Raw genomic sequence first — 27169 nt, 5'->3', positions numbered from 1 at the left:
ATAATATTGACGATATGTGATTGACATTAACAAATTAGGCTAGAAAAGCAAACACGCACTGTACCGACGACGTGTTGTCAAATGTTACTAGTGTCTTTAAAGGCACTGGGCAACTCAAAATAACTAGTAGATAGAACCAATTAACGAGTAATGGGGGTGGGCGGGGCGGCTCCCTCTGAAGTGAAGTAATTTTCCACGAATTTGATTTTGAGACCTCATAATAAGATTTTGAGGTCTAGAAATCAATAATCTGAAAGCACACTTCGTTTGACAATGGTATTGTTCTATTTCGACGACCAATTGAGCTCAAATTTCCACCGGTTTCTGCATAATGTTGTGATACACAAAGGGAAGTTTTACGTTTGGTAAACTCTAAAACTTTGTGGCAATACAAACGTATCTGGTTGAAGAAGTACAGCAGTTTCAAGTAAATAAAAGTGTTGTGAGAATTATTTCACTTCGAAGTAGGCCTACGTGCAGTTTTAGAAGAAAAAAGTTCATTCAATTATTTGTCACTGTTTTGCGTTCAATAAATGCAGAGATTGTGAAAAGCTGTTTATGAGAAGAAAAAAAATAAGTTATTGAGTTTAAAATTTCAAGAACCAACTCAAGACCTCTTCACACAAGCTGCTTCTCCCTCTGTTTATTTTGTTTAATTAGTTCCTTCAGTTGTTAGCTTTGTTAGGGTTCCTGCGCCAGGAGTGTCACCTGTGACAGACATGGCGCATTACAAGTTTCCTTTATTATTATTATTAAAATTAATCAAAACTAATGTCAACGTGTTTGGGTAAATAATGTTTTAGCTTCTACCTTGCACTCATAGAGCTACATGTATATAAAAGAACCCCTCTTTGCTTGCACTACATGTGTATTGTCCCTTCTCAAAAATTGCGCCACCCCCGAGCAACAAGTGGTGTGTGCCGACTTTACTTGCATGGGGAGGGTGGGAATATCAATCCGCCGTACTATAACTCATGATTAAAAGGGCGCTCTTTCTCTTCGAAAGTATTTTTTAAACACTCTAAGCCAAATAAGTCGAGTGAATCATTCTATTTTGCAAGAAAAATGGTTGAATTTTGTTCTACAACGTTGAATCTAGAAAAACAAATTGGGATCTATGTTGTGTTTGTGTGTAGGCAAAACGGCACTAAGAAGGTGAAATGAGGTCCTTTCCAAAATGGCGATTATCTTGACACAATGTGCAAATGTTTTGAGCCTGTCAGACGACAAAAAATGTCTCTGAAGTATACATTTTTTTTGCACCTGAACAAGATGGCAAGTTCCGCAAGAATTGAGGAACATTGAGGTATGTATTTTTTGCTTTATAAACATGTAAATGCAAACAAATATTGTGTTGTTTCTCGATTGTGCCAAGTGAATTTTTTTTTCTGAATGCATTTCCATTTCTAACCACGCCGCCCGCCTAGCCTGGCCCCGGGGCCGCGGGGGGGGGGGGGGGGGGGGGGAACGGCCAGTGGGAGGGGTCGAAAGTATGACGGGAGGCGGTGCGTATAAAGTGTCGTTTATACGCTCGCTACATTTTCAGTTAATAAATTAGTACACAACATTAAATTACAGGGAAAAGTTTCCGTATGGCGCCACCACTTTTTCATTCGATATGGCCCCATTTGTTTTGAAGTTTTCCTGCTTTCACGGCAAACGAGAAAGTATCGTAGCGTCATACGTTATCGACCCTCATACAGTCGTTTGACCAGTTCGGGATCACTTTTTGAATTCACATTGTTTTTTGTTGCAATCTCTTTGATATCTGAAACAATTTTTTTTAGCAGTTTACCTAAACATGTAATAAAACTCACCAAGTATTCACTGACAAAAAAGATTAGTTCTTTTGAAGAGGCTTTGAGAAAAGTATCGTCACCTGTTTGACCAGTTCAGGATCAGTTGAATCTATTCTGAATCAGTAGAGTGCCCTTCATTGCAAACCCATACTCCCATTCATAGAACTGTCTCTCAAGGACACAAAACTTCAGAGGTGTGTTGGCATGGACTTGGACTTCCTTTCTTTAGTTAGGCAGTTTCAGTCAAATTTAATGCAGGTGATTTTTTCTCTGACAAGATGTAGTCTGTTAAGGTGTATTCTTAGAAGTAAAAATCAATTTAAAATTTTGAAATCGGATGTTTGGTTGCAGAGATATACCGTTTTTAATGAGCGTGGATCGTGAAAAAAACGTACCCGTGTTCAAGTTCAATTCTTATGTTTTTCTTCATATCGGCCACGGCCAAGTTTAATGCACAGGCTATGGCAATAGAGGGCGCACACTAGGCGAGCGCCCTCTATCTCTTACAAACTGTGCTTTGAGGCGCTAGTATGATTTTTTATGAACGGCAAAAAGTGATATTTTGTGAATCAAACTGAGGAGCGGCATCGTGGGGAAAATTGTTAACTATAAAAATTAAATATGTGTTAAGTTTTGCAGGTGTTTGTGTGAATATTCTTTATTAATTATGTCAACAAATAGCATTATTGAATTAACCAGAATGGAATAAAATTAAAGAGTTTATGACTGGTGTTTCCTTTAATTTAAGATAAGTTGATCCTTTGATTTAAAATTGTAGCATTAACACAGTAAAACATTAGAACAATCTTTAAAAAACTTGAGGATGAAGGCATTTGTATACATCGATTATTTTTGTTATATTTACAAAGACAATTTCTAAAAACCAATGGCTATAATTATACTATCAATTTTTTTGTTCAACTTTCGTTTCAATTAGTATAGGCCTTTAAAAGTATATAACAATACTAGTTTCTTTTGACTCAAGATGAGCAGTCTGTTATTATCAATTCAGAACGTAGAAATTATCAAAGAAACAAGATCGGGCAGCTTTCCAGCTTTCTATTATTAGAGCCCCGGCCTATCAAACTTTTGTAACACACGCCCTCTTGTGGTGGCACATCACGGAAACACGAAGATGTACGAGTACGACGTACATGTACAATCGTGCGTATTTAGGACAACTTTGCAAGAAATGGTCTAACAAAACCTTTCTGCGGGAGAAGAAAACATAATCAAATTACACCAAATTTTCACAAGTTAAACTTAAAAGTATGGGAATTAGCACTGACAAAGTCGCATTCAATTTTGATGATTGTCTCTGGAAGAAATCTTGATTCAAAAAATGGAAAACGCCGACAAAAATAGGTTTTTATGGTAAAAGCTATGCGACTAGCTGTACGATGTGCGGAATTTTATCGGCTACACGATGATGTAATCGTTATCTCATTTTGTGTAAACATGTGCTCCCGCATCGCAAAAAAACCGTCTTCGGGCTTCTTCGGCGCTTTCCGAAGATTTCCGAAATCCGTTGTCCACGGGGTTCAAAGTTGACGTCATGCACAAACGAATGGGCGCTGCACGCCAGGCCAAGCTTCTGTTTTTTGTCGTTGCTCTCTTTTTTTTACAATATCTCCGAAACTATTCATCCGATTTCGAATATTTTTGAAATGTAAGCACGGGGAGAGAATGCTCCTGCCTGCTGTCAAGTCTCATAGTTGTGAGTTGTACAAAATGTGAGTTATGATTTAATATATTTCGTTCTTTTTTTTCGGGGCTGTGTGTGTGTGTGTTTTGGTACACGTAAAATCAACTTGATGAAACTGCCTACTTTAGTGAATGTCATGCAAGTGTCCTCAATAGCAGCGCAAAAACCTGGCGACAAAACCTCAAAACAACAGCAAAGGCAAATGAAAAAGTGAAGCGAACCTAAAAAGCATTATTGACCCCTCCAAGTTTAATTTTCTCACAAAATAAAAAATCTACAAGAATTTGTTGAAGTAACGTTTCTCAAAATCAACTAAACAAACTTTCTACTGCAGTAGTATGATTTTACCATACTTAGTAAGTTAGTGCGGCACCATTTGACGCAATGAGATGTTGAGTGATCCCGAACTGGTCAAGGGTAAGTTGCCCCCCTAAAGAAGATTTTGGGATCTTCGTCACCTCAAAAAAACAAGATGACTGCACAGTATTTACAGGAATGTTTTTTTACACATTCTTATCATTTTACATAAATATTTTTTGCCCCGGCACTCCAATTCCAAAGGTAAGAAGTTTTAACAGTGTTTTTCAACCAACATTTTTAAACAAAAAAATGATAAATTTCGCAGACAACCTTCAGGAAAACATTCATAATTTATTTGCTGATGATATTTGGCACCTTATTTTGGGTTTGTTGGTTTAATGGGTGTTAATCTTCACATTTATCAACAGAAGTTGGTAATAATGAGAAGTGATATAATTATTTGGTTATTGCAAAGTTGAAGTGATCCCGAACTGGTCAATGATCCCGAACTGGTCAAATGACTGTATTATGTTTTCGGTCCCCAACTTTGAATTGATTCCCGTTTACCGCGAAATTGTGCAAGCTGCACCGGTGGCAGAAGCTATGCAGTTTACTCACGGTCTGTATTTTCATCAGGCTTAATCATGCTGAGAATACAGTTTCCTATTGGTTATGCTCAAACATTTATAAAATGATTGATATTTGGTACTAATCACTAGTGCATTTTTATGCCAACATTCAAATGAGTCACAGAAACATCATCCAACCTCGAAAGTTCAAAACAAAATTACTATCTGCTAGATTGAGTTTCATTCTGCTTTAGTCACTAGATGGATCACGTGAGGTGGTTACTATTTGGGATTCTATGGTGTGCAAATGTGGGGAAAATATTAAAATATCTTAATTAATAATGACAACAATTTTTTTTTTTTGATTTACACTGCATACTTTAATAAATTCTGATAAGGGTAATAAATATAAGTCTACATCTAAAGAGAAAATATCATAGATTGGTTTCTTTTCTCTTGAAACGAAACATTACCGGTCTGAAATTGGGAAAACGGATTGTTATGAAGTGTGAGTGCATCAAGGGGGGGGGGTAGGTGTTTTACTTTCATGCCTTAAGATATCTCTGGATTCTAATATAGTAGCCATAATGCCTTAGGACAAAAATGTAATTGAATTTGTGAAGTAGGCTAGTAATTGAATAATGTTTTTGATTTATTTTGCCTGCCATACAAGCTTCTGAATATTCAATAAAATACCAACCAATGAAAGGTGTGAAAACATATTATTTCTTTATGACGTTGCTCCAAATCTCGTGCACGCACAAGCACTGTTTATGGCAGACTGTTTCTCGCAACGTTAAACCAAAACATAAAGTGAAAGTGTTATTGTTAAAAAATTGGATAGATGATTTGAAAAAAAAATATTTAGTTTTTGATTGTGAAAGTGTTTCCTGTTATCCTACTGAAAACACATGACACCAGGATATGGTTTCCTGGTGAAGCCATACATTACAATACATGGAAGGAACATCTGCAGTGACTACAAGTGTTCTTTGAGACTCTGTATGACTGTATAGCCAGTAGTTGCCTAAATTTTATTCAAAATATTTTTTTATTAAATTATTTACATTACCATGGTAACTTGCACAAAATTAAAAAAAACATAAAAAGTGTGAGAAATTACAGGCTTCCAAATCTACTTTTTTTCTTTCTTTCCTTTTTCTTAATATTTATAGTAAAGCGCATAAATAAACAGTGATAATTGAATCAACAAGCTGATGTTTAAATTTTAATAATAATAATAATAGTATTGATAATGATATGAGGGTTACAAAATAATAATCTCAAAAAATATTAGAAAATGATATAAGGCACATGGCTTCTTTAAGACTGGGTATTGTTTTTCAAGAATGCTCAGCAAAACATTCAGTCACATAATTTTGATCATCATGAATTGTGAATTGAAATAACGTTTAATGAAACTTTTTCGGTGGGCAAATATTTTTATATGGCCTCAACATTATGACATATTTTTGTACCTTGTAGAAATTCCTAAAACACCAAACTTTTTGCATTTACAAGTGCAAACGACCAGTGGAGCCTTTCGTGTTTCTGAGTTTTGGTCAAGGGAGAGGAGACTCTTTGCTTGGCAAATAAAACCACACAATTTTTATCTAGGGACTGTTTACATTGCGCACAGAGAGGTAAAAGATTTGCTATGATTTTAGGGACACTTCAAAAACAGGAGCTCCTACGATACTACTAGTCCGGCACTCTTTAGGTTTTCCAGAGCACCTGAGCTGACTACAGTAAATTTGAAACATCTGATCTGATGAGACTAATTTTGGCATAGCTTTAGGTTTAGCTGGATAGGTCTCTTGAAATTGAAGACATTCAATTTGTTTTGACATCTTGTTTGTTGGGGGTCGGGTCATCATGCATACCTGAGTTAGCAAGGTCAAAGTTCAAAAATTTTGCCATTGTTTTCATTAATCAGGCATGAGAATCTTCCGGTTTAAACCGGAATTCCGTTTTTTTTCCTTTCAAAATTGTGGTCTCCGAGTTCGATGTGAATTTGCTATAAAATTCGGGGGGTAGGTTTTTGGGGGTATACATTTGGGTTTCTCTAATTCCTCTTCTCTAGTCAGACAATGTAAGTTTACCTTTGTAATTGTTATTATCGCGTATCCACACGGCGTTCATGAAAAAACGGCACCTAAACAATAAATTGCCGTCCAACAGCTGGCCCAGTTTACGGCTTGTGGTCTTCCTGGCATCGCGCATGCATGCAGCAGCAGCGACAGATGTATAAACTTGTCTCATTCCTCGCTTCGTTTATAGTGGTACGGTTCAATAATGTTTGCGTGTAAAATGCGCTTGCTGCTGCAGCAAAGATAACACGTGTGGAGACTTTTGAAAGTCTACTGAAAAAACAATGCACGTGTTTTGCACCATGTGTACTGTGTACGTGCAGGTTTGTACACGAACCAATGAGCGGCGCGGCACGAATCTGAGATCGCCGGCAGGCCATGGAAAACTGGTACCTGTTATTGCCTCACAACCAGCGAAAGATATATTGGGAACCAGCAAACACACTGTACGTCCGGACGACGTGCTTTCTTCATTGGTTCTATTTCTATGTTGGGGTCTAATCTCAACCTCGTTCCAGTTATACTCTATGCTGAATAACAACCTCTTTCTCAAAAACACATCGCTCTCGCCAAATAGGCCTATATTTTAAAAATTAATGTGCGTCGCCGACGGATCGTTAAAATCACAAACATTTGATTGCAAAAAAAATTCTTTTACACAACCAAATTTCAAATCAAGAACCTATAAAAATGGCTGTTGGTGAGACAAAAAGCATTTTCAAGGGCAGAAATAAGGGATAAGACCGTCAAAAAAATAAAAATATTATTATTATTATTTTTTTTTCCCTTCTTTTTCTGGAATTGTTACAAAATCGCAGGCGAACCCAAAATTGTTTGAATTTTTTTAGCTTTACATTCCTTATTTTCCCTTAAACCTATTATTTTTGTTTAAACAAAGGAAAAATCATACAAAAGTAGCTCACTTCTACCTGGAAAAATAGGTATCAAAAATGCATCAGAGACCACCACAGAGCTTCTAAAATACCCATAGCTCCCAGGGCCGTTAAGCGGGCCCTGGACCCCGGCCGTAAGGGACTTCGCGCTGCGCGCTCGTGTTGCTTCGCACACAAAAATGATGGAATATTTACATTTCCAATCAACTGAATTTTTTTATCATCACCCATTCTCATGCCTGATTAATAAAAATTGTGATTTTATGTACTGAAATTATGTAACCCAGGTTGGACCCGTTGCACTTGCAGGCAATGGGTGCATCGCGATGAAATCCAGGTTAGGCTATGAAGGTCCCGTACCATTGCGAAAAATGTATTTTAGCGAAACAGTTTGACTCAGTTTCAAGAAAATATGAGAGGGTCAGTTGGGAATTTTTCTGAAATTTTGGTGATTTGACATAGAATGACCCTGTTGCAATGGTGTACTGAGTTGAAAATTGCATCACATATTGCTTCATACATGTATATATTTAGTAACAATAAAACAATTGTTTAAGTAATTGTTTATCACGATTTATATGTAAAAAAAAAAGTTGCTTGGGGGTTGACTCCGCCTACCCCTTTTGTGGCGTCAATCGAGGCAGACTTTGCCTTGATGCGTAGAGCAAACACACGTGCAAAGTACATGCAAGTCCAAGTCATTGGTTTTTTAGGTTGCGAAAAAGTTGTTTTCTTCCATTTTTTCGGCAATGCTGACCAAGTGTATTGCTGCTGGATGCTGCAAAACAACTACAGATGGGGTCAGTCTGCATTTGGTCAGACTCACAAGAGCAGTAGTGCCCAGTGGTCCCGCCCAAGGTCTTTTAAGCACTGTGCATAATTTTCTCTTCAAACATCGCTCCTCGATTGACGTCACGAATAGTGCCCCCTTCGGTGGGGCCTAGTCTAAAAGTTGTAAATAAGATAAGAACTAATTTTTTAGAACCTTAGTTAACTGTTTGTTCACATTCCACACATCAAAACACATATATTAGTAGTGAAAAAAGCTTTATTTTGACAAAACACCTTTTCCAGGTGACTTTAACACTGGTTCCTGTTGAATGAGAACAATGGAACATGTAAATGATCATAAGTTCATAAGTCCATATTGCAATGATGTACTGACTTGATAGAACTCTAGTTATCCAATTCTATGGGGGTACTTACAATTTTCAAAAATCTTCATGATAAATCAATACGTATTTACCGGAGGATAAAGCGGCAGTCAAAATGTTTGATATTGTAAGCTTCACACAAATGACAATTGTATTGGATGAACAGAGTATTTAACTGTGTAATGTTAGATTTCTTTTTTCTAAATTTTTTTTGCTTTGTTGTATTTTGTGGGGTGATTGAGCATGGTAAATTTGCTGCATCAATGCAGACGTAATGTTTTTGATCTGCTGCGCAGTTGTGTTCACGTTCTCTTTAACTCGCATTTTTGTGTACACCCAACAAACTATAAATTTTGTTTTCGTTCCCTTGTTTCATCTACAGATGAACTACTGAAGACAAAGATGTCTGGTCATCAGTCACGGTGGCTGCCCATCACACTGAGCAGAGTTGTCTCAATCTATCAACGTTGAAGCCTTGATGAGTGGCCAGCAATCTCCTTACTCTACTCAATCATTCTGATTTTCAGGTACGATTCACATTTCCCTATAGTGACTGGCAACAGAGGGCGCCATCACTTTTGTGCAATTTAGCGTTTTGCAGTTGTGTATGAGTGCATTAAATCACATATTAGAGATTGGGCGCCATAATTCCTGCCATCACTTTTGTGCAATTTAGCGTTTTGCAATTGTGTATGAGTGCATTAAATCACATATTAGAGATTGGGCGCCATAATTCCTGTCAGACAGGGAATGTGCATGACAAATTTTAGAGCTATGACAAAGCAAACTTTATAAAACATGAAAATTGATATAAAGGAACCCATATTCATAAACCAAGTATACAAGTTGCCAACGATCAATGATCATTTGGCCACACAGGACGATTAAAAACTTAGTTGTCAAAGACAGTGGACACTTTTGGTAGTTGTCAAAGACCAGTCTACTCACTTGGTGTATCTCAACATAGTATGCATTTATAAAATAACAAAAATGTGAAAATTTGAGCTCAATCGGTCGTCGAAGTTGCGAGAGAATAATGACAGAAAAATACCCTTGTCACGCGAAGTTGTGTGCTTTCAGATGCTTGATTTCGTGACCTCGAATTCTAAATCTGAGGTCTCGAAATCAAATTCGTGGAAAATTACTTCTTTCTCGAAAACTACGTCTCTTCAGAGGGAGCCGGTTCTCACAATGTGTTATACTATCAATCTTTCCCCATTACTCGTTATACCAAGGTTTTATGCTAATAATTATTTTGAGTAAGTACCAAGAGTGTCCACTGCCTTTAATGTGACTGGGCAACAGAAGGTGCCATCACTTTTGCGCAATTTAGCGTTTCACAATTGTGTACGTGTGCATTCAATCATGCAATAGAGATTGGGCACCATGATTCCTGTGAGACGGGGCATGTGCATGACAAGTTTCAGAGCTACTTCAAAGTTATAGCCTACTGAAAGCAAACATAATAAAATATGGAAATTGATCAAGGAACTTGAATAAGTAATGCCGAAATAGTCATAAACCAAGTATACAAGTTGACTGCGATTAATCATTTGGCCACACAGGGCGATTAAAAAATGAGATGTTTAGGGGCTCTTCCAGGGCCATTGGTAAAGCGTTGGGATCACAAAAAATGTGGATCATTAACTGTATAAATGTTAAAGTACCTGATATGGATTTGTTGCAAATTGGGCAATTTTTTTGAAAGATAATCTTGAATAAATATAGAATCATGTTCTACAAGTGTACAAATTGTGCAGACTATTCCCTCTCATTACAGTTTAATAACAATGTTGTGATGATGATTGTGCCCAAGTAATTGAACATGCCTGTCCTACTCTTGACAATAGGTGGCGCTCTAGTGAGCCATTTCAACTCAGTAGGATCCAGCTGGTATTCAAAAATTCTGCATGACTCAATGAATAAGTTACTCACTAAATGTTTAAAGTTTATACATTCCTATTTGTTTTGTCAAATTGTACAGATGAACTTATGAAGACCACAGAGATGTCCGATCTTCATTCATGGGTTGCTGTGGCTGTCCATCAAACTGAGCAGAGGAGTCTCAATCTATGAATGATGAAGTCTTTGAGAGTCTCCAGCAGTCTGCTTTGACAACTCAATCAATTTCACATTTAAAGGTGCGAAACAAAAGTTGATTTAAACAAACAAAAAAGTTTATGAATGATGTTTCAAAAATATCATACATAAAACAAATTTTTGTATGAGCTTAAAGGAACACATGGCCTTGGATCGGAAAAGTTAGTCTATAAAAAGCTTTTATAACTGTTTGTTATAAAATGCATAATGGTTGGAAAGATGTTTTAAAAGTAAAAAACAATGATCACCACAAATTTGCATCGAAATTGCGTGGTTTTCCTTTTACTTTGCGAACTAACACAGTCGACCATTTATGGGAGTCAAAAACTTGGAGATAAGTAGTAATATATTGCTCTCTTAAAAGCAGTGGACATTATTGGTAATTGCTCAAAATAAGTATCAGCATAAAACCTCACTTGGTTACAAGTAATGGGGGAGAGGTTGATAGTATAAAACATTGTGAGAAACGACTCCCTCTGAAGTACTGTCGTTTCTGAGAAAAGAAGTAATTTTCCACGAATTTGATTTCGAGAAAGTACACAACTTCGTGTCAAGGATGTTTTTTCTTTCATTCTTATCTCCCAACTTCAAAGCTCATATTCTCACAGGGTTGTTATTTTATGCATATGTTGAGATACACCAAGTGAGAAGACTGGTCTTTGACAATTACCAATAGTGTCCAATGTCTTTAATGTAAGAGAGTGAAAAATTCACTCTCTTGTCTGAGTGGTGTTAGTTTCCCTCTGTTGAGAGTGAAAGTCAATCTGCATAACGCCAGGTTCATGTGAAGTGAATTTTACGTGAGTTTGACGTCACAACGCTCCTTTCGCAGCGATATTCTCGAGGATGACCATTGAACTGCCGCGAATTATTCATTGCAAATTTGTGACGTCAAAAATCGCTTCCATTCGCAGGAAGTATGAACCGGGCTACACTCTTTTTGTGTGAAATTGAAACAAACTTCGCTCTAAATTCGGGTTGGAAGTACCCATATTTCACTCTTAGAAGAGTTGTCCGCTATATGGCTCTTTGCAAGAGTGGTCTGGCAGACAAATCAAGTGGTTTTTCTTTTATTTTGCATTAAAAGCATACCCTTACTCCAATGTGTGTAAGCACTGTAAACTAGGTACTTCCCCTGAGATCTGTAAAAAAATCTGAACAGGCATATACTCAGATTGGATTTGAACCCAAAGCCTTTGCAATTCTAGAGCTGTACTGTTCAGCACACTGTTGGTAGACCTATGTTAACATTGTATTAGATCATGATAACTTTGCAAATAACTGCCATAAGGCCATGGAGTGGGGAGAAGTTGGAAATTACATGCCAGAGAATTATTGACCAATTCTATAAGTCTAGGCTTGGATGGAGAGTGTTCCCTGAAATCAGGGCAACATTTTGGGAGGCCAGTACTGGTTTTGAGACTCCTTTTCTCAAGTTGGTTTAAGGGAATTGCAACTTGCTGAAAGAGAAATAACTCCTTGAATTTCAGCCAAACCCTACCTTTCATTGAGTTTTCACAGTGGTTTCACTGCAGAGATTTTCAGAGTGTGAAAGGGCAAAATAACACTTGATCCCCCCCCCCAATCGACCTCTTTTCCCTCAAAAATCATTCTGTCATTCTCTAATATTATAGAGGTAGACATTTGTTTAAATTCTGTCTCAAATGGTTCCCTGTAGGGACCATATTGCCCGCAAACTCTGCTTTTAATATTGATCCCCAGCAGTGTCACACTTCAGCTAGTTTTTGAACCACTGTAACTGGTCTTTTTTTGGCGATAATGTCTTGTTTCTTTTGATACTGAGGGAAAATAAATGAACCTTGAATCTCATTCTCTTTTTTTTCATCTACAGATCAAGTGATCCAAATTGAGGTTTTCAGATCATCAGTCAGAGTGCTGTCCAGATTGTCAGATTGTCAGTCATAGTGGCAGTCTGTGTTGCACAGAGCAGAAGCAATGCTGAAGCCTAGTGTCCAGCAATCTGCGATTTGACAACACATTCAACTTCCTGTCTACAGGTAAGATACAAAATTGATATTGATAATACAAACTTGGTGGTCGAATTGGCGTAATGTATCTTTCCTAAATAATCTCCACCTCTAGGACCCAGGCTTATTTGAATCACACCGGGAGAACTGCGTGGATTGGGTTATCAGTTCCTATTTGGCACTCTATGGTTTTTCCCTTGAATCATTTTCTGGGGTGTTCCTCAAACATCTAAAATTCATTCCTCATTGGGTTCATTGACACTCAAAATAGGTGTTAAATTTGCATTGGGGCTAAAGAATATTAATTTTGGTTTTTACCCATACACTGGTGTGTGTTAGCTCTGTATACTTAGTACTTTCCTGGTTCTGTGAAAAAATATCACAGGCATGTTACTCGGGTGGGATTCGAACCCACGACCCTTGGAATTCTAGAGCAGTGTCTTACCAACTAGACTACCAGGGTTGCCCGGTGGCTAGAGGCAGTTCGAATCCTATGTATGCCAGCGGGTATGCCAGCGGGTACCGCAAAGATATAATAGATGTTAAATTTGCATCGGGGATAAAGAATATTAATTTTGATTTTTACCCATACACCGATGTGTGTTAGCACTGTATACTCGGTACTTTCCTGAGTCCTGTGAAAAAATATCACATGCATGTTACTCGGGTGGGATTCGAACCCACAACCCTTACAATTCTGGGTGAACTGGGTTGTTCCTACCTTTGACTGTTTGGGTTTTCCCTTGAATTACTTTCTGGGGTTTTCCTCCCACATCTTAACTGAGACTTCTTTCCTCTTTGGGTTCTTGGCTATTAAGTTTGCTTCTCAGAGAGTCCTTGGCTTCACATTCACAACCAAAATAAATGAAATGAAATGAATCACATTTCTGGCATTTTCACTCTCCACAAAAAAGTTGGAAAACGGAGACCTGTCAGGAGAGTGTTGTGAATCTCAATTCAAACACAATTGAATCTTATTCTCTTTTTTTCATCTACAGATCAAGTGATCCAAACTGAGGTTGTCAGATCATCAGTCATAGTGCTGTCCAAATTGTCAGATCATCAGTCATAGTGCTCAGAGCAGAAGCAATGCTGAAGCCTAGTGTCCAGCAATCTGCGATATGACAACACATTCAACTTCCTGTCTACAGGTAAGATACAAAATTGATATTGATGATACAGAATTGGTAGTCGAATTGGCGTAGTGTATCTTTCCTAAATGGCCTCCACCTCTAAGACCCGCTGTTTGCATCACACCGGGAGAACTACGTGGATTGGGTTGTTCCTACCTTTGGCTGTGTGAGTTTTCCATGGAATGATTTTCTTGGGGTTTTCCTCCCACATCTAAAACTGTAACTTCTTTCCTCATTGGGCTCATTGCCTTTTAATTTCGCTTGTCAGAGAGTCCTTGGCTTAACATTCACAACCAAAATGAATGAAATTAAATGAATCGCATTTCTGACATTGTCACTGTTCACCAAAAGGTCAGAAAAATAGAGACCTGCTAGGAGAGTGTTGTGAATAAAGCAATAAGTAGTGTTTCAAACGCAAGCGAATATGACTGGGTACATTTTATAATAGATTGGGGCTGAACATAGACAAAAATGACCTGAGCAGGATTTTAATCTACAACCTCCACATTGATGCAAGGCCACTCCCAACACAGTACACGTTCACGATTGAGAACGAATTGCCACACAGTGAGCCGGACGCCTGGAGATTGTTACAATGTACAGCCTTGAAGCATTTTTAAATATCTATAACTTTTGCTGATTGAGGGCGTGTACGGTTGAGGGCCAAGTTCATTAAATTTATTTGAAGTTCCTTGTTTATAATCTGTGTGTTACTACCGATCCTTGAATCTTATTGATTTTATTGGAAACGAAGTTCTTAACGGAACCTCTTATCACTAACTCATTCTCTTTTTTTCATCTACAGATCAAGTGATCCAAACTGAGGTTGTCAGATCATCAGTCATAGTGCTGTCCAGATTGTCAGATCATCAGTCATAGTGGCAGTCCTTGTTGCACAGAGCAGAAGTGATGCTGAAGCCTAGTGTCCAGCAATCTGCAATATGACAACACATTCAACTTCCTGTCTACAGGTAAGAAACAAAATTGATATTGATAATACAAAATTGGTGGTCGAATTGGCGTAGTGTATCTTTCCTAAATCGCCTCCACCTCTAGGACCCAGGCCTGTTTGAATCACACCAGGAGAACTGCGTGGATTGGGTAATCAGTTCCTATTTGCAACTCTATGGTTTTCCCTTGAATCATTTTCTGGGGTGTTCCTCAATCATCTAAAACTTCATTCCTCATTGGGTTCTTTGCTATAAGAATTATTAAGTTTGCTTTTCTGTGAATCATTGGCTTCACATTCACAAAACGGAACAAATGTAATGAATTTAATCACATTTCTGACATTATCACCGTTTACAAAAAGGTTAACCCATCCCACGGCCAAAATTACATTAAGAGTTGAACGAACTGTACATTAGATGTTAAATTTGCATTGGGGAAAAGTAAATTTTTTTTTTATTAACTTTAATTTTTTAATCATACACCGATTGCATAAACAAATGTGTGTTAACAATGAAGCTCAGTTCTTTTCGGAGTCCTATGGAAAAAAAAATTCACAGGCATCAACCCTTAACCCTTGCAATTCTAGAGCAATGTCTAACCAACTAGACTACCGAAATTGAGCGGTAGCTAGAGGCAGCTTTGAATCCTAGGTCAAGTTATGGGTGAAAGGAAAAATAATTCCTTGAATTTAAGCCAAATTCTACTTTTCATTGAGCTTTCACAGTGATTTCACTGTAAAGATTTTCACGGTGTCAAAGTCAAAATAGTACCTTTGATCATTCCCCCCACACACACCAAAAAAAAGAAGAAATTCTTGATTAATTTCATCCTCATTGGACCTCCATGGTACACTCATAGAGGTAGAAATTTGTTTAAAATCTTTCTCAAATGCATTCCATTTAGGGACCATATTGCCTGCAAACTCTGGTTCTAATATGGATCCCTCAGCAGTGCCACATTTCAGCCAGTTTTAAAAGTACTGTTACTGATCTTTTTCTAGTGATGATATTTTTTTTCTTTGGATACTGGTGGCAAAGTAAATGAACCTTGAATCTCATTCTCTTTTTTTTCATCTACAGATCAAGTTATCCAAACTGAGGTTGACAGATCATCAGTCATAGTGCTGTCCAAATTGTCAGATCATCAGTCATAGTGGCAGTCCTTGTAGCACGGAGCAGAAGTGACGCTGAAACCTAGTGTCCAGCAATCTGCGATATGACAACTCATTCAACTTCCTGTCTACAGGTAAGATACAAAATTGACTATTGATAATACAAAATTGGTGGTTGAATTTGCGCAGTGTATCTGCCCTAAATCACCTTTCACCTCTTGGTCCCCTTGCCCTATGGTGGTCTACCCTAAATCACTGGCTGATCTTTTGCAATTCAATATTTTTCTGTTGAATGGCTTCTGAATGGTATCCTGGACAAATTTAATTAACAAAAATGCCAATATCAGAGCTGGATGGCTCGGTTAGTAGATCGCATCTCTGTTAATGCAAATGGCCCACGTTAAAATTCCGCAGTTGTCAAGTTTTCTTTTACCTGGCCTCTACAAAGTTGAAATTCAGGGCCTATGTTGATGCACCGGTGAGTGGTATGTTGTTTTCATTGAAAACTAACAGACCGTCTGACCTTTTTTGTGCCAAAAGAACAACCTTCTACATTCCAGGGTCTTTCTAGCTGGCAATTGATACTCTCCCTGGTCACATAAACAATTTTACATTGTGTGTATTTTTCCACATAACTTCAAGGGTTATAAAAAATTAAACAAATAAATAAGATTATAGATGTGCTCCTTTCATCATATCAAAGGTTGATAAAAATCAGACATTGCAATTATCACACTTTCTCTTGCATGTACAAACTATGCCTGCAGGACAATCAGCCTCTGTGATGAATCTTTTTGAAACGTGTGTTGATGTCACAGGTTACATGGTCTATAGATTCAAATGAATTGCCTCTTGAATACCTGGCTTTATTGATGTTATGTTGAACGTTTTTTTCTAACCTTGTTTCATTTACTCAGATCAACTAATCCAGACATTTGAGAGTGTCAGATCTTCATTCAGAGTGGGAGTACCTCTGCCTTGTACAATCAGTCAACTTTACAGGTATGTAAACATTATTGGTTCGAGACAAACAAAACTTAATATTTCTAAGGAAAACCCAAGTGGGTTAATACCCTGGAATTCCTTGGTTCCAGCGCAATCTTTCAATTTTTTGCCTCTTTATCATGACTTGTAGTAAAGAAGCATAGTGTGAGGCAATATTTACTAAACTCCAAAGAGTACTTGTGCGACTAAGAGTTCTACCCTTGTGTGCCTCAATCATTGAGTCGCATATATGTTTTGCATTGCCTAATTAATCAATGATGATTGCTATATCAACAAAGATGTTAAATCTTGTTCTTGTTTCCTTTTTTTCCATCTTCTGCAGATCAACTAAATCCAGACAGAGAGTGTCGGATTATCACAAGGAGTTTGCAGCTCATCAGACAACCATCATCGTCGATGCCTCAACCTTTTTGTACAGTTTGTAATTAGTTGTAGATTTTAGTTATAGATTTTAGATTGTTAATTGTGTGGTGAATTGTTCACACTTTCCCTTGTGTGTAGAATTGATTACACTTGCCCCTGTGAAATTCTGCACTTCTCCCATGTTGTGAATTTCTTGCACACCCAACTTGTGTTGTGAATTTCTCCCACTTCCACTGTGGTGAGTTGCTCATACTTTCACCTTGTGTCGTGAATTATCAAGTTTATAAACTGAAACGTTGTCTAGGGCTGAGTTGGGAGAATGTTTCGCTATCTATTTTAGCACATTCAAGCTCTCTAAATTTAGATGTATGCTGATGTATGGAGTTGACAAACTTGGTTGCCATATAGTGGAGCCGGCATGGGAATTTTTCCCCACAGGGGTTTTTGCCCATCTCATATATCAGCAATTAGCAGGCATGCAATATCTGATTCGTATGGTTTTGGTTTTCACAGCCATTAAAACATTTAAAAACACAACACAAAATCTTGCTGTGTCTGGTCTTCTGGAAATGTCAGATCTTTTATCAAAATACAGAGTTGCATGACTGAAATAGGAGACACTTTAGTGTCTAAATTCTTAGGAGTCAAACAAAATTTGACTGTTTATTTTATTAGTTTAATATTTTTGTAGAATGTTCAACGTTTCAGGGTGTGCCAGGGGTGCATCACACTTCCTTTGTGTGCTGAGTACAAACACTTTCCCTTGTGTTACTTGAGTTGCTCACACTTCCTTTGTTTGTTGAGTACAGACACTTTCCCTTGTGTTACTCTGAGTTGTTCACACTTCCTTTGTGTGTCGAGTACAGATACTTTCCCTTGTGTTACTCTGAGTTGTTCACACTTCCTTTGTGTGTCGAGTACAGACACTTTCCCGTGTGTTGCTCACACTTCCTTTGTGTGTTGAGTAGACACTTTCCCCTGTGTTACTCTGAGTTGTTCACACTTCCATTGTGTGTTGAGTACAGACACTTTCCCTTGTGTTACTCTGAGTTGCTCACACTTCCTTTGTGTGTTGAGTAGACACTTTCCCTTGTGTTACTCTGAGTTGCTCACACTTCCTTTGTGTGTTGAGTACAGACACTTTCCCTTGTGTTACTCCGAGTTGCTCACACTTTCTTTGTGTGTTGAGTACAGACACTTTCCCTTGTGTTACTCCGAGTTGCTCACACTTTCTTTGTGTGTTGAGTACAGACACTTTCCCTTGTATGGTTTAGCTCCTTCACCTACTCTGAGTTGTGTTTAGAGTTACCCACACTACCCCCTGTGTGGTATACTACTCAAACATCCCCTTTAGTTTATAAAGATCCGTCCCTTTCACACTCAAAGATATATGATTCAGATTTGTAAGTGCCAAACTCACAAAACAAAATATTTTAAAATCAAAGAAAAAAATAATAATCAAGGCACTCTGATTGCCTTCTTGGGAAACAGTTTACCAGCCAGAGAGCACTCTGATTGAAACTGTTCAAAGACATTTTAAACAATTTTTTTGCAGCAGAACTTTTGAATGAATTTAACAAATACCTTTTCTTGCTGATACTCTTCTTGAGAAACAGTTTTCCTAGTCTGAGAGCACTCTGATTGAAACTGTTTACAGATGTTGAAAAAAAGTTTTGGACCTTGATTTTTTGAAAAATGCAAACTTGTTCTTATTATTTTGACTAACAATCACTTCTGAATCATATGTCTTTGTATTATTTCAGTCAAATGTACGAGCTGCTCCTACTAACAAGCGAGACCATTTAAAAGAGTGAAACTTTAGCAAATTAATGACTTTTTTTCGCAACTAAAGCCATTAATGTGTTTCAATGACCAAATGTCAAAATAAAACTATGGAAGTCTCAGTCAAATTTTTAAAAAGTAATGACTTTTCTTGCAAGCGAAGCCATTAATTTAGTTTCAATGACCAAACATGAAAACAAAACTGTGGAAATGTCATTATCTTGCACAGATGAGGACATTTCTGACAAAATTAGTTGCATTATTTGTTTTTTTGTTAGTTTTTTTCGTACCTTTCAGATCCTAAGGGAAAACAACATTTTGTTTTTGCTTTTCTTAAATTTTGTTTCTGACAAATCAGGGTTTTTTAATGAAATTTTCCAAGATTTAAAACATGGACTCATTGTGTAGGAGCAGCTCATTTTGATGAATGTATGTTAGGGCCTCATCCAAACCCTTTGAAAAACTCGCAGAGTTGTGCAAACACCTGTGCCTGTTGGTGGACCCCCTCGGCTGCCTGGAACAAGTGGTGGTCCTTTGGGCCCGGGTGCAATGGATGGTATGTTCTTTGTTCAGTGAAATTCTTTTAGATGCACAACTAGTGTTCTCCTTCACTGGTGTAATGCCTTACAAAATTTGACGAGCTAGAGCGAGCATTTTTGGAAGCATGCGTTCATACTAGGGCCTGAGCTGGAAGGTAGTGGTTGGTCCCTAAAAAGTTCTGGTCGGCAAGATCTCTCAAGACGTCGGGATGAGGGCCCCTTATTATTTAGCCTTTTGTTGGTCACGTCATTCTTTTGTTTTTGAGTAAACAGGTTTGTACTGGGGATCTTTCATGATCATCAAAGGTGCCAAGAGATGTCTTTGCTTGAGCCAATGGAATCTGGACTTGCTGGATGATGAGGACTTCTATCCAGTTGATGATATGAGGGCTGGAGAAACATGTTCTGCTTGGTCATGCCACTTCACATCCAAAATATCCTAGTAAGAACACCAATTTTATTGCCTTTTGATACCACAGATGACATTGGATAACTATAATTTGTAGTTTCTTTTGAATTGGTTGTTTTTAGAAGAGGTCAAAGGTCAGGTCTATGTCAAGGTTCTTAGGGTCTGGTCATTGTCAAGGGTAAATTACTGCAGGAGATCACAGATCTAGCTTTCAAATCAATGCCAAACAGAAAGTATCATAAAAGTTCTCTAAACCTTATAAGTAACATTTGCAACTTATCTTAGGCCGTGGTTTTTAAAATCACACTTCGTACAAATAATTTATTTTCAACGCAGCGTACACAAACAAATTGTAATAAAAGTATATTCCAAACTAAATCTTAATTTAGGGAAAGAATTTTAAAATAAAATTTAAGAGTTGCTCACACTTCCTTAGTGTATTGAGTAGACACTTTCCCTTGTGTTTCTCTGAGTTGCTCACACTTCCTTATTGTGTGGAGTACAGACACTTTCCCCAGTGTTTCTCTGAGTTGCTCACACTTGTGTGTTGAGAACAGACACTTCCTCTGTGTTTCTCTGAGTTGCTCACACTTCAAGTACAAACACTTTCCCTTGTGTTACTCTAAGTTGTTCACACTTCCTTTGTGTGTGGAGTACAGACACTCTCCTTGTGTTACCTTGAGTTTCTCACACTTCCTTTATGTAATAAGTACAGACACTTTCCCTGGTGTTACTCTGAGTTTCTCACACTTCCTTTTTGTGTTGTGTACAGTAGTGCAGCCACTTTCCCTTGTTTTACTCTGAGTTGCTCACACTTCCTCTGTGTGATGAGTTTAGACACTTTCCCTTGTGTTACTCTGAGTTGCTCACACTTCCTCTGTGTGATGAGTGCAGACACTTTGCCTTGTGTTACTCTGAGTTGCTTATCCTTTGTGTGTTGAGTACAGACACTTTCCCCTGTGTTACTCTGAGTTGCTCCACTTCGTGTTGAGTACAGACACTTTCCCCTGTGTTACTCTGAGTTGCTCCACTTCGTGTTGAGAACAGACACTTTCCCCTGTGTTACTCAGAGTTGCTCCACTTCGTGTTGAGTACAGACACTTTCCCCTGTGTTACTCTGAGTTGCTCCACTTCGTGTTGAGTACAGACACTTTCCCCTGTGTTACTCTGAGATGGTCCACTTCGTGTTGAGTACAGACACTTTCCCCTGTGTTACTCTAAGTTGCTCCACTTCATGTTGAGTACAGACACTTTCCCCTGTGTTGCTCTGAGATGGTCCACTTCGTTTTGAGTACAGACACTTTCCCTGGTCACTTGTCCTTTGTTTGTCGGGTACAAACACTCTCCCCTGTAAAACTCCCAAGTTGCTCACACTTCCTTTGTGTTACAGAATTCAATCTGTACTAGCTATTGTTACTTTAGTTCAACTCAATCTCCATTTTAAGTCAGAGGTCATAAATTGGTCAGCCAAAATTGAAATCACTAAATGGAAGGTCAAAGTTCATTTCAAGGTTACAAAGCGATCAATTTGTCTCAATTTAGAGGTAAATTTACAGCACACAGATATCTGGCATCGGGTTATTATTGCACACAAGCCATAGTCTTTTCACCAGTGATGCTGTTTACAGAAAAAGTCATGAGTGGCTCACACTTCCTTTGTGTGTTTAGTACAATAGTGCAGGCACTTTCCCTTGTGTTACTCTGAGTTGCTCACACTTCCTTTGTGTGTTGAGTACCGACACTTTCTCTTGTATTACTCTGAGTTGCTCAATCTTCCTTTGTGTGGTGAGTAAAGACACTTTCCCATGTGTTACTCTGAGTTGCTCCCACTTCCTTTGTTTGTTGAGTGCAGACACTTTCCCTTGTGTTACTCTGAGTTGCTCCCACTTCCTTTGTTTGTTGAGTGCAGACACTTTCCCTTGTGTTACTCTGAGTTGCTCACACTTCCTTTGTGTGTTGAGTGAAGACACTTTCCCTTGTGTTACTCTGAGTTGCTCACATTTCCTTTGTGTGTTGAGTGCAGACACTTTCCCTTGTGTTACTCTGAGTTGCTCACTCTTCCTTTGTGTGTCGAGTGCAGACACTTTCCCTTGTGTTACTCTGAGTTGCTCACACTTCCTTTGTGTGTCGAGTACAGACACTTTCCCTTGTGTTACTCTGAGTTGCTCACACTTCCTTTGTGTGTTGAGTGCAGACACGTTCCCTTGTGTTACTCCGAGTTGCTCATCACTTCCTTTTTGTGTTGAGTACATACACTGTCCCTTGTTGTTCCTAAGTTGCAAAGAAATTTGTTCCTAGTTTTAATTAGTCACTTTTTCCTATCTGCAAGGCCAACAATGTGTAAATGTAACCAGATTCAAAGTATTCATAACAACACAGCAATTTAGGAAACAGTTGTGCCCTAAATTGTTTCATAGTCCCTCATTTTAGTACATTATAGCTTGAGGGGGAATTAAACATCACAAGTTGTTTTATTTGTTTCCTCTTTCTGCCAGGCCAAAAATGGTAAATGCAAGCCTAGTAAAAGCCTTTTAAAACATCAATTTTGGAAACAGTTGTATCCTAAATTGATTCTTTTTTACCCCCTATGCTTTTGTGAACATGCGTCTCAGCTGACGTTGTTATAACATCCGATGTTCTACTTCATCATTAGTTATAGTGGTCTGCAACAAAGTAAATCAAATACTTTAGATCTTGTTCAATCTTAGCCGTGTTGAAATGTTTGGTCGTTATGGTCATAGTTGGTTCTATTTTAGGATGGTAGAAGTTATATTAATCCAATGTCATCTTTGTTATCATTTATTGGCAAGCATGTAGTGAAAAAGCATCACTATTCGCCGTACTTTAAACTGTAAACAAAAATGTGGCGTTTTTGTGAATACGTCAAGTGTTTTTCTCTGTACTTTTGGTTGATACATATCTAGTGTTTTTAACACTCATAAACTTTGTTTTTAATCAAAGTCTGTCAAAAACAAGTTCACTTGTAGCCATTTTGTCAGCGTACTACAGCTGAACGTCCAAATTGCAGCCCCATGGAAAGCAAGGGGGAAATTAGTGGCCATTAGAACTTGTTTCTCCGACCAGCACATCATTGTCTGGACAGAAGTCGTCATCATCTGTTGAGTTAGGATCCCATTGGAACAAGTGTCGACAACTCTTGGCACCACCAGTGCGGCTTGGTTGCGAGACAACAATCGGTGAAATCTTTGGCCCTTGAGGGCACCAGTTCATTTAAGCAAGCAACAACTACCTTCTGCTCAACACTTGCGTCTAAAAAACAAAGCGCAAAATTGCGTCTAGCTCGTTTATATTTTGTGAGACATTACCACATTGAAGTAGACACTAGGAGTACATCTAATCGAACTTCACTGAACAGAAAACATATCGACCATTGCACTTGGGCCTTTAGATCATCACAAGTTCCAGGTGGCCGAGGGGGTCCACCGACAGGCACAGGTGTTTGCACAACTCTGCTTTTTTTTTGGCCAAATTTTTCAATAAAAAATTGGACATGACTCTCCTTGTAACTTGTCTTTTATTTGCCTTAAACCTACCCCCCCCCCCCCCCCAAACTTAAATATTACGGGCCCACCTTATCCCGGTGGGACCCTCGGGCCGTCTTTTTTGCCCACAGTGCAATTGGGTGCGTATATCGCTTTTAGCAAGTCATTTTGCGCAAGGAAACTCATAAAATTGATACACACCCAATTTATTGCATTGTGGGAAAACATGGCGGCCAAGTAGATAATGAGACAAATAATGAGACAACAGTTTCGAGTTCAGACCAATCAACTAATAGTTGACTTGTCCGTAAATAGCATCAGCCTTTATTCTTGAACATATATAAAAATACTCACAATTTTTAGGCAAAATTTGATAAGTACGTAAGGCTTATATAGTCTTGTGGAATTTTGGGGCAAGGCTTTTTTGAGCAAAGTTGGATAAAAACGCAAGGCTATAGTCTTGGAGAATTTTTGGGCAAAATTTGAACAAAGTTGGATAAAAACGCAGGGCTATAGTCTTGTAAAATTAGTGGGCACAATTTGAGCGAAGTTGGATAAAAATGCAAGGCTATATATATATAGTCTTGTGGAATTTTGGGGACAAATTTGAGCACAATTGGATAAATACGCAAGGCTATAGTCTTGTAAAATTTGTGGGCACAATTTAAGCGAAGTTAGATAAAAAATGCAAGGCTTATATAGTCTTGTGAAATTTTTGGGACAAATTTGAGCACAATTTGATAAAATCGCAAGGCTATAGTCTTGAGGAATTTTTGGGCACAATCTGAGCAAAATTTGATAAAAACGCAAGGCTATAGTCTTGTGGAATTTTTGGCGATAATTTGAGCAAAGTTGGATAAAAACGCAAGGCTATAGTCTTGTGGAATTTTTGGCGATAATTTGAGCAAAGTTGGATAAAAACGCAAGTCTTGTGGAATTTTGGGGGAAAATTTTGAGCAAAGTTGGATAAAAACGCAAGGCTATAGTCTTGTGGAAGTTTTGGCAAAAATTTTAGCAAGATTGGATAAATACGCAAGGCTATAGTCTTGTAGAATGTGGGGGGAAAAATTTGAGCAAAGTTGGATAACATGTGGAATTTTTGGGAAAAATTTGAGCACAATTTGATAAAAACGCAAGGCTATAGTCTTGTGGAATTTTTGGGCACAATCTGAGCAAAATTTGATAAAAACGCAAGGCTATAGTCTTGTGGAATTTCTGGCGATAATTTGAGCAAAATTTGATAAATACGCAAGGCTATAGTCTTGTACAATTTTTGGGCACAATTTGATAAAATCGCAAGGCTATAGTCTTGTGGGATATTTGGGCAAAATTTGAGCAGAATGTGATAAAAACGCAAGGCTATAGTCTTATGGAATTTTTGGGACGAATTTGAGCAAAGTTGGATAAAAACGCAAGGCTATAGTCTTGTGGAATTTTTGGGACACATTTGAGCACAATTTGATAAAATCGCAAGGCTATAGTCTTGTGGAATTTTTGGGCACAATCTGAGCAAAATTTGATAAAAGCGCAAGGCTATAGTCTTGTTTTTGGCGATAATTTGAGCAAAGTTGGATAAAAATGCAAGGCTATAGTCTTGTGGAAGTTTTGGCGATAATTTGAGCAAAGTTGGATAAAAACGGAAGTCTTGTAGAATGTGGGGGGAAAAATTTGAGCAAAGTTGGATAACATGTGGAATTGTTGGGAAATATTTTAGCACAATTTGACAAAAAACGCAAGGCTATAGTCTTGTGGAAGTTTTGGCCAAAATTTGAGCAAAATTTGATAAAAACGCAAGGCTATAGTCTTGTGAAACTTTTGGTAAATTTGAGCAAAATTTGATAAATACGCAAGGCTATAGTCTTGTGGAATTTTTGGTAAATTTGAGCAGAATTTGATAAATACGCAAGGCTATAGCCTTGGAGAATTTTTGGACACAATTTGAGCAAAGTGGATAACAACGCAAGGCTATAGTCTTGTGAAATTTTTTTAGGCACATTTTGCGAAAAAAAAATTGATAAAAACGCAAGGCTATAGTCTTGTGAAATTTTTGGGAAAAATTTGAGCAGAATTTGATAAAAACGCAATTCTTGTGGAATTTTTGGGCACAATTTGAGCAAAGTTGGATAAAACGCAAGGCTTCTGGAATTTTTTGGACAAATTTGAGCAAAGTTGGATAAATACGCAAGGCTATAGTCTTGTGGAATTTTTGGGCACAATTTGAGCAAAGTTGAATAAAAACGCAAGGCTATAGTGTTGTGAAATTAGTGGGCACAATTTGAGCGAAATTGGATAAAAACGCAAGGCTATAGTCTTGTGGATTTTTTGGAAAAATTTGAGCAAAATTGGATAAATACGCAAGGCTACAGTCTTGGAGAATTTTTGGGCACAATTTGAGCAAAGTGGATAACAACGCAAGGCTCGGTCCTTGAGAATTTTGTGGGAAAATTTGAGCAAAGTTGGATAAAAGCGCAAGGCTATAGTCTTGTGAAATTTGTGGGCACAATTTGAACAAAATATGATTAAAAAAATACGCAAGGCTATAGACTTTTGAAAATTGTGGGCACAATTTGAGCAAATTTGGATAAAAACGCAAGGCTATAGTCTTGTTGAAGTTTTGGCCAAAATTTTAGCAAAATTGGATAAATACGCAAGGCTATAGTCTTGTAGAATGTGGGGGGGAAAAATTTGAGCAAAGTTGGATAACATGTGGAATTTTTGGGAAAAATTTGAGCAAAATTTGATAAAAACGCAAGGCTATAGTCTTGTGGAACTTTTGGTAAATTTGAGCAGAATTTGATAAATACGCAAGGCTATAGCCTTGGAGAATTTTTGGACACAATTTGAGCAAAGTGGATAACAACGCAAGGCTATAGTCTCGTGAAATTTTTAGGCACAATTTGCGAAAAAAAAATTGATAAAAACGCAAGGCTATAGTCCTGTGGAATTTTTGGGCACAATTTGAGCAGAATTTGATAAAAACGCAAGGCTACAGTCTTATGGAATTTTTGGGCAAAATTTGAGCAGCATTTGATAAAAACGCAAGGCTATAGTCTTGTTGAATTTTTGGTAAATTTGAGCAAAATTTGATAAATACGCAAGGCTATAGTCTTGTGGAATTTTTGGGCAAAATTTGAGCAGCATTTGATAAAAACGCAAGGCTATATAGTCTTGTGGAATTTTTGGGACAAATTTGAGCAAAATTGGATTAATACACAAGGCTGCACAATTTGAGCAAAGTTAGATAAAAACGCAAGGCTATAGTCTTGTGGAATTTTTTGGACAAATTTGAGCAAAATTTGATAAAAACGCAAGGCTATAGTCTTGTTGAATTTTTGGTAAATTTGAGCAAAATTTGATAAATACGCAAGGCTATAGTCTTGTGGAATTTTTGGTAAATTTGAGCAGAATTTGATAACAACGCAAGGCTATAGTCTTGTGAAATTTTTGGGCACATTTTGCGAAACAAAAATTGATAAAAACGCAAGGCTATAGTCTTGTGAAATGTTTGGGAAAAATTTGAGCAGAATTTGATAAAAACGCAAGGCTATAGTCTTGTGGAATTTTTGGGCACAATTTGAGCAAAGTTGGATAAAACGCAAGGCTTCTGGAATTTTTTGGACAAATTTGAGCAAAGTTGGATAAATACGCAAGGCTATAGTCTTGTGAAATTTTTGGGACAAATTTAAGCAAAATTGGATAAAAACGCAAGGCTATATATAGTCTTGTGGAACTTTTGGCATAATTTGAGAAAAATTTGATAAATACGCAAGGCTAT

The 27169-nt window shown here is 37.7% G+C and overlaps 1 long non-coding RNA gene across 1 annotated transcript; it reads left to right on the top strand.

Annotated features, from left to right (window-relative positions):
- The first annotated feature begins 1180 nt into the window (after nucleotides 1-1180).
- LOC139946111 (uncharacterized) lies at nucleotides 1181-23374 on the top strand. Its single transcript, XR_011787206.1, has 9 exons — nucleotides 1181-1306; nucleotides 8893-9037; nucleotides 10495-10651; nucleotides 12463-12628; nucleotides 13597-13749; nucleotides 14537-14702; nucleotides 15762-15927; nucleotides 16711-16795; nucleotides 17121-23374. It is a non-coding gene; the product is annotated as an uncharacterized lncRNA (long non-coding RNA).
- Nucleotides 23375-27169: the final 3795 nt, after the last annotated feature.

This window comes from Asterias amurensis, chromosome 13 (genome assembly GCF_032118995.1).
Source record: "Asterias amurensis chromosome 13, ASM3211899v1".
NCBI classification, from domain to species: domain Eukaryota; kingdom Metazoa; phylum Echinodermata; class Asteroidea; order Forcipulatida; family Asteriidae; genus Asterias; species Asterias amurensis.
This window is presented reverse-complemented; position numbering and strand designations above follow the sequence as displayed.